This window comes from Cryptomeria japonica, chromosome 7 (genome assembly GCF_030272615.1).
Source record: "Cryptomeria japonica chromosome 7, Sugi_1.0, whole genome shotgun sequence".
NCBI classification, from domain to species: Eukaryota; Viridiplantae; Streptophyta; class Pinopsida; order Cupressales; family Cupressaceae; genus Cryptomeria; species Cryptomeria japonica.
In genome coordinates, this window is record NC_081411.1 from 52,085,627 (window position 1) to 52,098,141 (window position 12,515).

Sequence of the window (12,515 nt, forward strand, 5' to 3'; positions counted from 1 at the left end):
TCTAGAGTTTGTAAATAAAATCTTGTATTAAAATTTTTATAAAAATTAATTAATATTAGTCTTAATTAAACAACAATAAATAATCTTTATATCAGCAAAATGGACAATGATCATCTCACATAGATGATTAGAATTTTTCATAGTGATTCACGATGTTGAATAAAGGTTCACTTAAACTGTGACTTGAGATAAATAAAGAGATTGCTACAATTATATTAAAAGATGAATCTTCAATAAAGACCATGTACAACCTAGCCTCTCTCAAAACTCACAAACAACTCACTGAAACAAAACCTTCCCATATGCAAAGGATTTTTTCGAACTTCTATCTTCAACCCCAAAGTCCTCCTTTCGAGCGCACTGCCTGACCTTTCATCTCCCATGTATTTTAGCTTGGGAGTTCTGTCTTTTTCTTCACTCTCAATCAGCCGAAACATCTTGTCCTTACATTTGAAAATTTTAAACTTCCACCTGCTTCATAGTAATCTGCAACCTTTAACAGGCCGTGAGAAATCTGAAAAACGTCGTGGAATTCGGGCTTTACACCTGCTAATTTGGTTGAAACATTTTGAGGCTTTCTGTCAAACAGTTAACGTGCCACGTCCGTGCATACAAAATTACCAGGGCACTTGCTATTACAACATCTGACAAAATCCCTTTATACTTCGATGGACGTTCATAAGGTGGTCATGAAGATTCCCAGGCTACGAGGAAACTATCAAAGGTTGAAGAATTGGCTTTGCGCCTGCCACTATCATTTGCTTGAGAGTAACTAAAACCTTTTCAGCAGATCCATTTCGTGCGTATGAGGCAACGTTTCTTTGAGGCATTCTGTCAAAGAGTCTCGTACCTTGTCTATGCGTCTATGTTTTGCATACCAAATGCCTCCAAATTTTGCATACATTTTTGCAGGCAGATGTTGATACTAAAACAAAACGAACAATATTTTTGGGTGGTGTTGATTGCCGGCTTTCCCGGTACTCTGCACCAATCCCTAGTTAGTATTTGAGTAGAAAGACGTAGTATCAAGGTTCTACTCAAAATTCTTATTTAACTTTTAAATTTTTTAAACAAGATTCCATGATCATTTGAATATATCTTTGCTTCCTGATAAATAAGATCAGGAATATCATCAACATTACGTTTACTATTTTCTATTATATCTTAAAATTTAAAATTAAAATTAATTTTTATCTTAAGATTTTCCATTGAGACAATACAAGTTATAATCTTCTTTATATACATTCTATATGATTGTTTTGTGAAGACATGCATATCTTATTCAATCAAATATCACATCAATAAATATTTGAAATCCTTGAAATGATTGTATTATAAAAAATAAATTATAGAATTCTTGTGATTCTTTTGTTTGATTTGACTACTTTTACATCTTAAAAATATAAAAAAATTAATAAAATTTTAAAAAGTACAATTTTAATCATTAATCTCACTCTTGATATTCAAAGAGATCAACTTCAATAATGAAAATGTTTTCCCTTATTTCTTAAGTCACAAAATTCAACATATGCATCTTTATTTGTTCTCTTTATCGAGCCTTGTTTTCTCTAATTTCTTTAAGTCACGTGATTTAAAATATACATCTTTATATGTCCTCTTTATCTGGCCTTGTTATCCTCTCTTATTCTGTTGACTTGGTTGTGTATACATGTACATGGTAAAGACCATTATTATATGCATCTCATTCTATTCTATTATACTTAAAAGTGATTCATAATTTATCACATGGACAATAATATAACATCTTGCATCTCTTGCTTAGAGTTGTTTATTCTAAATTTCAATTTATGTTGTGCATTCATTCCTTCTATATTAGAGAGTAGTTTCTAATATATTTAAAATATCAATTGATGTTTTATGTAGTAAAACTTATAATAATTTAATATCAAATATAATTTTATTCATTCTAATTATAAATATTAATGTATATTTTTTAGTACCATACAAATTATTTGTAACAATTTAATTAAAATATTCACTTATATTTTAATGCCTTTGATAAGACAAATAGCAATAACCAATATTAGAACGCTAAAATTGATCATTATGATCTTCAACAAAATATTTGTCCCTAACTAATCACAATTAATAAATATATAGTTAAGTACCTCTATCTTTCTAATTCATTATATTTAATGTTATAATTATCTATCTAAATTTAACAAACATTGTATATGTAATTTATTTGATTTAGATACATATTATAGAAGATGTGTTTCTCTACAAATATTAAATATATATAGTTTAAAATATATACCACCTTAAATGCTTGACTATCTTTTTTAATTAAAGATGAAATTTTTCTTTCTAAAAAATAATTAATTTTTTACAAAAAAATATTTGAACTCTTTCTTACAAATTATATAAATATCTAAAATATAATAAAAAATAAAAAAATTATTAAATAATAATTTCTCAATAATTATTAAAATTAAAATAATCTCTTATACAAAATACATATATTATCAAATATCCAAAGATATCTTACATTTAAAAAATACAAATATTTTAAATATATTTATAATTACATTTCACTTCTTATTGTTATTAAATAAAATTATGATAAAATAACATCATTACACTTCATCCCTTACTATCATGATAAAATCACTCATGCTATATACTCAAATTCTTTATAAAGATGTGAAATGCCTCCACTAACCTTTGCCCTTCCCCTCTCCCAAGAAGACCTCTCTCTACTTTGTCCTGCCCTTTGCACCCCTGCAATGAGAACCCCTCTTCTATCGAGAAACTCTCTGCACTCAGACATGTGGAACGCTGTGTAAATACAACCCATGCCCATCTACCCTTCTCTATCTTCATTTCAGATATTACTTCCCCATCACTCGGCACTAACAATAATGTCAGCTCTGAAGAAACACAATTTATAACAAAACAGAGCATAATGGCATCACCAATGGAGGAACAATTCTGCACCACTTTTGGACTGGTATTAATTTTCTTGTTATAGATGGAGTCAATGCCAAAGAGACTCGGAAAAACCAACGATTTTAGACGTGAGGACGCGTCAGGGAACGCCCGCGTACATACTATTATGTCTTCCGGCCATTTCTGCAAAAAAACTCCACAACATTCAGTCAATGCAATACTAGATGAAGACAATTAAAATATTTACTACGAGAAACTATTCTTACCTGTAACGTTTGAATGCAGCGTTCACTAGCTGATCCCTTGTTTGCTCTGAAGATATCCAGTGTCCACAATTTCTCCTTGTCCTTCAAACTTTGTATACCAAGCACCTCCCAGCAGGTGCCTATGCTCAAGCTTTCCAGTTCTCTCCAATATTCTAAACCTTCGATTTCCTGAACTCGATGGTAATGTAATAGTTGAAAATATCTGAGAGAAGTTGAATGTGTAAAGTCAGGAAGCTCTTCCAACTCTGGACAGGACTCTATAACCAGCCATACAAGGTTTAGCAATTGATCAAAAACCCTTATGTTCCTCAGCATTTCACAGTGTGTCAAAAATATTCTCTGGACTGTCCTCGGCAGTTCTATCTCATTTAAGTGATTATTGAAGTGAAGATGAAGGCTCTGGAGGCGAGTATAACGGTCTTCTGAAATTACCCCAAAATCTAATTGGCTGATTGGGCAATGGGATATTGTTAAATCCTCTAAGCATTTAAGATAGCCCAAAGAGAACGGTAGAAATTTCACCTTGGGACACTGACTAATTTCAAGATTAGTCAACGCAGACAAATTTTCAAGAGAGGTCGGCAAACCTTTCAGCTTGTTACATTTATCAATTCGAAGATTAGTTAAGTCAGATAAATTTCCTAAGAGAGGTCACACTCACTAATTTCAAGCCTAGTCAGGGCAGATAAATCTTCAAAAGAGGCTAGCAAACATTTCAGCTTGTTACATGCATTGATTCGAAGATTAGTTAGATTAGTTAAGGCAGACAATTTTGTAAGAGAGATTGGTAAATATTTCAATTGAGGACACTGACTAATTTGAAGATTAGTCAAGGAAGACATATTTTTCATAGAAATCTGTAAAAATTTTAGTTTGGGAAACAATAATTTCAAAACTATTTAAAGAAGATAAATTTACAAAAGAAATTGGCAAACATTTCAGCTTCTCACACCCACTGATTTGAAGATTAGTCAAGGCAGACAAATTTTCAAGAGAGGTCAGCAAACATTTCAGCTAAAAAAAATGAGTAATTTCAAGATTAGTTAAGGCAGACAAATTTCCAAGAAAGGTCGGCAAGAATTTTAACTTGTGGCATTGACTAATTTTAAAGTTGGTCAAGATAGATAAATTTCCAAGAGAAGTTGGTAAATATTTCAACTTGAAACACCTACTAATTTGAAAATCAGTCAAAATAGACAAATTTCCAAGAAAAGTCGGCAAACATTCCAACTTATGACAATTACTAATGTGAAGAGTAGTCAAGGAGGACAAATCTCCATAAGATTTAGGCACACTTGTCAACAATTCACTCCCAATAGCCCAATAGTCAACTTTTGCAGTCTGCTTAGTTGGCCTACATTAATTGGTAGCTCCCTCAACTGCCTCAAACCATTTAAATAGATCTCTCTCAAAGAGGCCTGATTTGTGATATGGCGAGGCAACTCTTTCAATTGCTCACACCCAGAAAGACTCAAAAACTCGAGCATTTTGATGTTTTGGAAATCCTCTGGCTTAATTATTAGCTTTCCACACCCCTCTAAATTGAGATTTTGCAAGAGCATCAGCTTCTTAAAAGAAATCGGCAACATTCTTAGCTTGCCACATCCATACAAATTTAGATGCCGCAGATTTGTCAAATTGCCGAAATTGCTAGGTAGTGATTCGAGCCTATTAGAGAACATTAATTCCAAGTGCTGCAATGATTGCAGATAGCAAAATTCTTCTGGCAAACTCTTAATACTATTGCTTCCTCCTCCAACTACTATCTTTCTCAACTCCTTGAGACACCCTATAAAGTTTGGAAATCTTTGAAAATTATGGCAATTGAAAATAACTAACTCTCTTAACTGCACGGGGGCCTGCAACACATTTCCAACAAGATGATTGTAAAACATATAGAAATTATAAAAAGTAGAATATTGATTTAGTTGAAATTGAAAAAGATCATGCAATTTTAAATTAGCCACTCAAACAAATAAGTTATGGACAACACATCAATAGATAGGTCCTATTAAAAAAGATAATATGATTTCAGATAAACGATCAAACAAATTAAAAGTTAGAATTTATTATTTAAACATTAGAAATTAAAAAAACTATCTACCATGTTTTCAACCTCCCATAACTCTTTTAAATGATGCTCCCTTCATAACCTTCATAGAGTTCCAAAACCCTTAAATGTTTCATTGAAAACCATACGGAAAGATTTCTTTGCCCAATTTGAAACCAACGAAGCCAAACCAGCTCTTTTGATACTTCACCAACTACTTGATTAAAATAATCTCCCCTAGTCACATATATCTTTAGCCCACCTAAAGACTCTGCGAGAGACAAAATTCCTCCACCTATATTAGGCATGAGTCCCTCCTACAAGTAGAGAATATATGAAATATTTAAAAAAAGATATAAAGTAAAAAACTTATATAAATAAACTCAATAAACCCCATAATTAATCGACCTCTTTCCAAGCTTTCCATAGCAAAGAGGAAAAATATAAAGTATTTAGAAAAAGATATAAAGCCAAAAACTTATATAAATAATTAAACTTACCACTTCACATGATTATGTCCATTGTCCTATTCCAGTTGAGATTATCCTAATTCCTCTAATGCGATTTCCTTTTTGAAGATATAAAAGATAGAACAAAATATAATAAAAACAGAAATAAAATTATTGGTTGTTCAAAAAGATATAGAATAAACAAGTCAGTTGTCAAGTTCATTTGATTGCAAAACGGGCTAGCAAAAATGTCTATAAAATAGTTGTTTAATGAGCAAACACAATGAACATCTTGTTGAAATATGGCGACTGATCAGCAAAGTACTATACACTCAGCATGTATCCTCGCCGGGGTCCGGGGCCGGGCCAGGCCCCGAGAAGGGGTTCGGGAGTGGTAGCCCCCGAGAAAAGTGGGGGTTCAAGGGCGGGAGCCCCCGAGAAATTTTTTTTTTGGTATTTTTTTGATGAAAACCGACATTGTAATAAAAACCCTAAAAAGGCCGACTTTGTTTTTGCCCTAAAAATGCATGTTATAAGCGGCTAGGATGCTTAAGGCATTGTAAGGTTGCTGTACTATTTTTGCTGGATAATAAGAAAGATTGGATGGCTATGTATGGTGGACGTAACCCATTCTGGGTGAACCACGTTAAATCTCTGTGTTATCTGTGTCCTGTTTTATTTCTTTATCTTTTGTATTCAAATCTGCATATAATTATTAGTTCATATTTGCTTCGAATCTGCTTGAAACCCTAACAATTGGTATCAGAGCAAGGTTTTTTGTAAATTGGCAGGACTTTCAGATTTGAGTGGGAGCAATGGAGGATTCCAAATTCAAGGTTGAAAAATTTAACAGCCAGAATTATCAGTTATGGAAAATGCAGATGGAGGATTACCTATATCAAAAGGATTTGTGGCGGCCATTGGAAGGAAAGGCAAAGAAACTGACCACAATGTCAGATGAAGAGTGAGACATATTAGATAGAAAGACACTGGGATCCATTCGAATGTGCCTTGTACCATCTGTAGCATTCAATATAACAGAAGCAAAAACGACTGTAGATTTGATGGCGACATTGGCTAAGTTGTATGAGAAACCCTCGGCTTCGAATAAGGTATTTCTTATGAAGCATCTGTTCAATTTGAAAATGAGTGAGGGAGGATCTGTAGCAGAGCACTTAAATGAATTTAATACAATTACCAGTCAATTGTCTTTGGTAGAAATTACTTTTGTAGAAGAGGTTAGGGCTCTCTTGATTTTATGTTCTTTACCAGAAAGTTGGAATAGCTTGGTTATGGCTGTAAGTAACTCTATCTTTGGTAAAAATACTTTGGTATTTGATGATATTGTTGGTGTTATCCTAAGCGAGGAAATGCGAAGGAAAAGCACAGGTGAGACTCCAACATCATCGGGCACTGTTTTGAATGTGGAGAATAGATGAAGATCAAAGGAAAGAGGAAAAGGTCCTAGGAATGAGAAGTCACGAGGGAAGTCAAAGAAAGGACGCTCTCAATCTAGAGGAAAGAAAGATTGCTGGTACTGTGGAAAGCCTAGTCATCTAAAGAAATACTGTTGGTCTTGGAAAAACAAAGAAGGAGACAAAAATGAAAATGACAGTAAGGAAGCTAATATTGCAAGTAATACTTTACAAGATGCTTTAATCTTATGTTTGGATAATGTTAATGATTCCTAGGTAATAGATTCTGGAGCTTCATTTCATGCTACACCCCATAGAAAATATTTTCTAGATTATGTTCAAGGTTATTTTGGACAAGTATATTTGGGTGATGATGAGACCTATCAAATTATTGGAAAAGGAAAGATAAAGATCAAGTTGCAGAATGGAAATGACTGGTTTCTACAGGAGGTAAGACATGTTCCTAATTTAAGAAGAAATTTAATTTCTGTAGGGCAACTAGGTAGTGAAGGTTGCATAGTTACCCCCTCAGACAGTATGTGGAAGGTCGCTAAAGGATCATTAGTGATAGCTAAAGGTGCGAAGGTAGGCATATTATATCTATGTACAGGTAACACTTACTCTACCCTAGTTGCTATAGATAAAGTTACTACAGGGACAACAACAATAAATGTTGCAAGAGCAGATTTGATAATGTGGCACCATAGGCTTGGGCACATGAGTGAGAAAGGGATGAAAACCCTTCACTCCAAAAATCTATTGCCAGGACTAAAGAAGATTGATTTAGAGTTCTGTGAAAACTGTGTTTATGGTAAATAGAAAAGAGTCAGATTTCTCAAGGTTGGGAAGGAGAAGAAGAGTGAGAAGTTAGAGCTTGTACATTCAGATGTATGGGGATTGGCTCAGGTATCATTTTTTGGTGGCTCTTGTTATTATGTTATTTTTATTGATGACTCAACTAGAAAAACATGGGTATATTTCCTAAAACAAAAATCAGATGTTTTTGAAACTTTTAAAAAATGGAAAGCTTTGGTTGAGAATGAGATAGAAAAAAAGTTGAAGTGTCTCAGATCAGATAATGGAGGTGAGTATTGCAGCAAAGCATTTGAAGATTATTGCTCCTTAAATGAGATTCGAAAGCAGAAGACAGTTCGAGGAACTCCACAGGACAATGGTGTGTCAGAGAGAATGAATAGAACTATCATGGAACGCGCGAGGAGCATGAGATTGCATGCTGGATTGCCCTTACATTTTTGGGCAGATGTTGTACACATTGTTGTCTATTTGATAAATAGAGGACCTTCAACCCCTTTGGATGGTGGTATCCCAGAGGAGGCATGGACTAGTAAAAAGGTAAATTATTCTTTTCTGAAAGCCTTTGGTTGGGAAGCTTTTGTCCATGTTGATAAAGAAAATAGAACCAAGTTTGATGCTAAATCTCATAAATGTACCTTCATTGGATATGGGATAGATGAATATGGCTATCTGTTATGGGATTTTGAAAATAAGAAAATAATTAGAAGTAGAGATGTTATATTCAATGAGAAGGTCATGTATAAAAAACAAATGTAGGAAAAGAAGCATGAACAGGACAAACGAGAATATGTGGTGTTGGATGAGGTTCGTGAAAATGAAATGCCACAGGTACTTGATGCTCAGCAACAACAGATTGTCCCACAAACTTCTGCAAGTGTTAGATGTTCTACGAGGACAAGTAGATTCCCTGAAAGATTTTCTCCTTCTTTGTATTCTATTTTATTAATGGATTTTGGTGAACCAGAAGAATATGAAGAAGCAATGCAGGTGGATGCCAAACAATAGTGGGAGCTAGGCATGAAAGAGGAGATGGACTCCTTGATGAAAAATAAGACTTGGGACTTAGTCTCTTTACCTGTAGAAAAAAGAGCCTTGCCTAACAAATGGGTTTATCGGCTGAAGGAGGAGGAAGGAGGTCAGAAAAGATATAAGGTCAAACTTGTGGTAAAAGGTTTTGCACAGAAAAAGGGTATAGATTATGATGAAATATTTTCTCTAGTTGTAAAAATGAGTTCAATTAGAACTGTACTTAGTTTTGTGGCTGCAGATGATTTACATCTTGAACAATTAGATGTCAAAACAACTTTTCTCCATGGAGATTTGGAGGAGGAAATTTACATGTTGCAACCACAGGGATATGAGGTCAAAGGTAAGGAGAACTTGGTGTGTAGGTTGAAGAAAAGTCTGTATGGCCTAAAGCAAGCACCCCGACAATGGTATTTAAAATTTGATAGTTTCATGGCTGAACACGATTATCATAGATGTCATTCTGATCATTGTGTATATTTTAAGAGATTTGATAATGGCAGTTATATTATCTTGTTGCTTTATGTTGATGACATGCTTGTTGCTGGGTCTAACATGCAACATATAAATGATCTTAAACAAAAATTAGCCAGGATGCAAAAGCAGTTAGTACACCTTTGGCTAGTCATTTCAAATTCACTAAGGAGATGTGCCCAAAGGCACAGGAAGAGGTTAATAAAATGTCTAACATCCCGTATTCATCAACTATTAGCAGTCTGATGTATGCAATGGTATGCACAAGGCCAGATATTGCACATGCAGTGGGAGTTGTGAGCAAGTTTATGAGTAGTTCGGGTATGGAACATTGGAATGCTGTGAAATGGATTCTTCGGTATTTGAAAGGAACTACTACGAAGGCATTATATTTCAAAGGATCTAATGCTTCTCTGAGTGGATTTGTTGACTCTGATCTGGCGGGTGATATTGATTCACGGAGGAGTACTATAGGGTATGTTTTTACTATAGGGGGAACTGTAGTCAATTGGATTTCTAGGCTGCAAAAGGTTATTGCACTTTCAACCACTGAAGCTAAGTATGTTGCTGCTATAGAAGCCAGCAAGGAGATGATTTGGTTGCAATGTTTTCTAGAGGAATTGGGTCAGACACAAGAGGATAGCCCATTGTATAATGATAGCCAGAGTGCCATTCATCTTGTGAAGAACTCTAATTTTCATTCAAGGGCAAAGCACATTCAGCTCAGGTACCACTTCATCCAGACTGTTTTGGAGGAGGGTCAGTTATGGCTTGAGAAGATTCACACAAGTGAGAATCCTGCCGATATGTTCACGAAGGTAGTTCCACAGGAGAAGCTGATTTCTTCATCAGTTTTTGTTGGTCTTCTTGATTGATAATTGTGGAATTTATACCAGTCGAGTCCTAGTGTTTTATCTAGCGGATGCTGCATGTACAGTGGTGTCGTGTAGTATCAGTCTTCAAGTGGGAGATTGTTTGGTGTGGAGCCTGATCAGTCTCCAAGTGGGAGATTGTTGAAATGTGGTGACTGATCAGCAAATTACTGTACACTCAGCAGCCCTTGAGAAAATTTTTTTGGGTATTTTTTTAATGAAAACCGACATTGAAATAAAAACCTTAAAAAGGCCAAATTTGTTTTTTCCCTAAAAACGCATGTTATAAGCGGCTGGGATGCTTAAGGCATTTAAGGTTGATGTACTATTTTTGTTGGATAATAAGAAAGATTGGACGGCTGTGTATGGTGGACGTAACCCATTCTGGGTGAACCACGTTAAATCTCTGTGTTATTTGTGTCCTATTTTATTTCTTTATCTTTTGTATTTAAATCTGCATATAATTGTTAGTTCATATTTGCTTCGGATCTGCTTGAAACCCTAACACATCTTATCCACTAACATTTAGATAGAGAAAGATTGACCTTTCTATTGCTTAATTTCAAAATAAAAGAAGTATTAACCTCACCTCTATCTGTTTGTTAGCATTAATAATCTGCTAGAATAACCAAATTCGGTAGGGTGAATGTTGTTCTGCAATTTCTCTTCCCAAATCTCTTAAGTGATCATGCATCATTATGCGATTGTAATTGTCGAGTTCAACCAAACATTTATTCAAAAGCCTTTCCCAACTATAGAGACCACACCATCCAGATCCATTCCATACTTCAATTACTAGGGTATTCCTTTCTCCAATAAAGAAACAAGCAATATCAAGGAAAGCTTCTTTTTCTTCATCATCAAGGACATCATAACTTAGTCTGAGCTTCTCTTTGATATCATTAGATAACATTCTCTTGGTCTTATGCAACAAATACTCCCAACATTCCTTGCGGAACTCCCCATAGAGTTGTGCTCCAAATACTTTGAGAGATAGAGGTAATCCACAACAAGCCTCTAAGAATTCTTTAACAAGCTTTTCAAAACCATCTCGAGGAAAGGGTTGGATAAAAGCATGCCAACAAAATAGTTTCTCAGCATGAAATGGATCAAGTGCTTTCATCTTATATATAGAAGTGATGCCCAAAAATTTAAGAACATCATATTCCCTTATGGTAACAATAATAAGACTACCCCTTTCAAGATTGTCTTTTGCAGGCAGCAGAGCATCTATGATCCACATGATCCACATCATCAACAACAATTAATACCTTAATAGATCTCAAATACCTGGAAAGAGTTTGCATACCTTCCTCAATATTATCAAATACTACATCTTGAAAACCAAGATCTTTGAGAATTTTTTTTAACTTTTCATACAAGAAACCTTTAATTGCAACATCTCGAACATCAAACACAAAACTAGACCACTTCATCAAAGAAGATTTTTTGTTATATAACTCTTCCGCAAGAGTGGTTTTGCCAGAACCACCCATGCCCCAAATCCCCAGAATTTGTACACCCTGATCACTCTCAACAGATTGGAGTGTTTTCACCTCAAAGTCTTTCACTATTTCTTCTAGACTTACTGGATGTTTTTCAACCACTAGTGGCACATTCTTTATTACTTTCAATACAATATCCACAATCTTTTTCAGCAGCCTCATATCATCGCTGAGCAAGTTAAAACATTGAAAAATCAAAACGCTGACAGGTTATTATGCCATGACAAAATTAAATTAGATATATATGAAAAAGAATACATTTTTTTTAAAATAGATAGGCCAAATGTGTGGCACTTACTCATTATTTCTTATGATTTCACCAGAGTAAAATGAGACGACGTGGAGTCCTTGTAAAATTTTGAACCTGACCTATCCTCTCTAAACCAACTGATTAGCAAAACAATAACAACAAAAAGAAGAAAACACCAATATCTTTATTGAAGCTTAATTAAAAAATTACATAGAGGTTGTATATATAAAGAATTTGCAATCTAGAAGAATAAATAATAACTGTGGTTCTAAATATATTCCTAGCTTTGCAAGGAAAGCTACTAAGGCTCTCAAACTAAAAAAAGCATACTACTTCCTAAATTAAGAATACAATAAGTGCATGCACATCATGATTTATTTACTAAAAAAAACAAACTCATGCATAAAACAAAACTAAAAATAGTCCTAAGGATTAATGCATATTGGAGTACATGCTTTATTTGCATGAATAAACAAAAAACT

The 12,515-nt window shown here is 34.2% G+C and overlaps 1 long non-coding RNA gene across 1 annotated transcript; it reads right to left on the reverse strand.

Annotated features, from left to right (window-relative positions):
- Positions 1–2,615: 2,615 nt before the first annotated feature.
- Positions 2,616–12,114, reverse strand: LOC131056138 (uncharacterized). The gene is made up of 3 exons (XR_009108585.2): positions 12,082–12,114; positions 10,868–11,952; positions 2,616–5,035 (listed from the first exon to the last, which is right to left on the reverse strand). It is a non-coding gene; the product is annotated as an uncharacterized LOC131056138 (long non-coding RNA).
- Positions 12,115–12,515: the final 401 nt, after the last annotated feature.